This window comes from Lolium rigidum, chromosome 6 (genome assembly GCF_022539505.1).
Source record: "Lolium rigidum isolate FL_2022 chromosome 6, APGP_CSIRO_Lrig_0.1, whole genome shotgun sequence".
Classification (NCBI taxonomy): domain Eukaryota; kingdom Viridiplantae; phylum Streptophyta; class Magnoliopsida; order Poales; family Poaceae; genus Lolium; species Lolium rigidum.
The window spans coordinates 135,851,279-135,853,650 of NC_061513.1; positions in this window are offsets into that span (position 1 = coordinate 135,851,279).

The window sequence follows — 2,372 nt, forward strand, 5'->3', positions numbered from 1 at the left end:
TGGAAGGTTTTTGGTTCGGGTCTTATTCGAAGACTTGGAGACCAACTCATGGGGATCCACCTATATAATGAGGGGCCAAGGGAGGGGGCCGGCCACCCCAAGACCACAACCTGGCCGCCCCCCTTGAGTGGCCGACCACCCCCTCCCAAACCCTAGCCGCCCCCTCTCCTCCATAGCTCCCGCGTGCTTTAGCGAAGCTCCGCCGGAGTTCTCCACCGCCACCGACACCACGCCGTCGTGCTGTCGGATTCAAGAGGAGCTACTACTTCCGCTGCCCGCTGGAACGGGAGGTGGACGTCGTCTTCATCAACAACCGAACGTGTGACCGAGTACGGAGGTGCCGCCCGTTCGTGGCGCCGGAACCGATCGTGATCAAGATCTTCTACGCGCTTTTGCAAGCGGCAAGTGAACGTCTACCGCAGCAACAAGAGCCTCATCTTGTAGGCCTTAGAATCTCTTCAAGGGTGAGACTCGATACCCCTCGTTGCTACCGTCTTCTAGATTGCATCTTGGCTTGGATTGCGTGTTCGCGGTAGGAAATTTTTTGTTTTCTATGCAACGTTATCCTACACTATACCTGATCAGGAAGGTGATGGATTGCTTCGACTAGCTTCCTGCATGGCAAACACGTAAACATTAAATACGAGCCCCGATCGACTCTTAAGTTGTTCTGTGGATCGGCTCAAAGAGCCGATTGCCCCATGGTCCACGTTAGATTTATAATGACATGGGGATCATGCTTTATCAATATCAAGCTAAACTAATCTACGATAGTCTAGGGTTTTCACCGTAAAATCGGAACATCCTATGCGTAGTTGAGCCTAGCAAATACGTAAGATGATGGAAAACCAGCCCTAAAGAGGCCTAAAAACCAACGTGAAGTTGATCCCCGGAACAATCCCTCTAGAGCTTAATAAACCACGCCTTACGCACTACCGGATCGTTCAACCCGTTTATAAGGCCTAACCATGCGGATATCAAACCAATCCTTGAAGAACAATGAGCAACTATAACGGATTAGATCTACTAACTAAAGAACAAGCAAGATGCTGCCCTTACACCTAAAATAGGTGTAAAGGCAGCTAGATATCGAGGGGCAGCGTAGCTAAACAAGTATATCGTGAAAGCATCGACGTCAACCCCAAAACACCTAAGATAAGGGTGTTGCTCGCCATCAAAAAGGCTTCAGTATGAGCAACGCCAACAACGAATAAACTGATACTGCCTAGATCGCAAGATGCGATCTAGGCAGCATGTTGCTTACACGGGAGAAACCCTCGAAACAAGGGGTGGCGATGCGCTTAGATTGATTTGTTGTGAACGTGATCGTCCTCCTTTCTCAATAACCCTAGATACATATTTATAGTCCGTGGACTTTCTAACTTGGGAATAAACCCAACCGTGTACGAGCTAAACTCTATCTCTTAATTCTAACCAACACGTAACCTACTATAATTTACAGATACACGGGCAGTCTAGCCCAAACTTCTTATACAAGGCCGGTTCAGAAATATTCTAACCAACACGTAACATTTTTTAAATTTGAATGGATTTCAAATGTAAACATTTTTTGTATTTAAACGGTTTTAAAATTTGAACATTTTTAAATTTTGAACAGTTTTCAATTTGAAAATTTTTCTGAATTTGAAATATTTTCAAATTTGAACTAAAATAAAAATAAAAAAAGGAACATAAAATAAAAAAGGAAAAGGAAAGAAAAGAAAAGAAAAGAAAGAAAGAGAAACAGAAAATAGAAAAAAGGCGAACTGGGCCGACCAGGCCGGCCCATACCGCGCGGGGGGGGGGGTGTGCGGCGCGCGTTAGCGGCCGACCTGGTCGGTGTACAGGATTTGCCGTTGAGGGGATTGTCCATTCGGCCAGTTCTAACTTACAAGCCATGAAAGGAAAATTAGCTCTCGTTACACTACTTTCTGTTACAATTAGACAACCCACTCAGGGTCCGACAGCCAACTCCGAGCCCTTATGTTCCTCTTGGGCCTCAGAGCTTTCGGCCCATGATGTTGATCAGCGCGCACTTGTTGGTCCAATTGACTTGTTGGTTGCCCTTTTCTCTCTCAGACACCTCCGGTCAAAGGAAGCGCTCGTGGAGAGACATGAAGCCACGGGCTGGTAGCTTTCGAGATCAAGCCGAAGACGTAGTAATAAATTATCTTCTCCTCCAGTACGTGATCGTGATGGAGCCTAACCACTTGCCCAAGTGTGCTTTTGATGCATTTCACGCTGGTTACTTTTATTAGTTAACTAAATAAAGTAGGGGCAGCATACGTACACACACATGCACGTCTGCATGTTCCCATCGTCGTCGACGGACCGATCACCTGTGGGCTGTGGCCGTGAAGTTTGACTGGTGT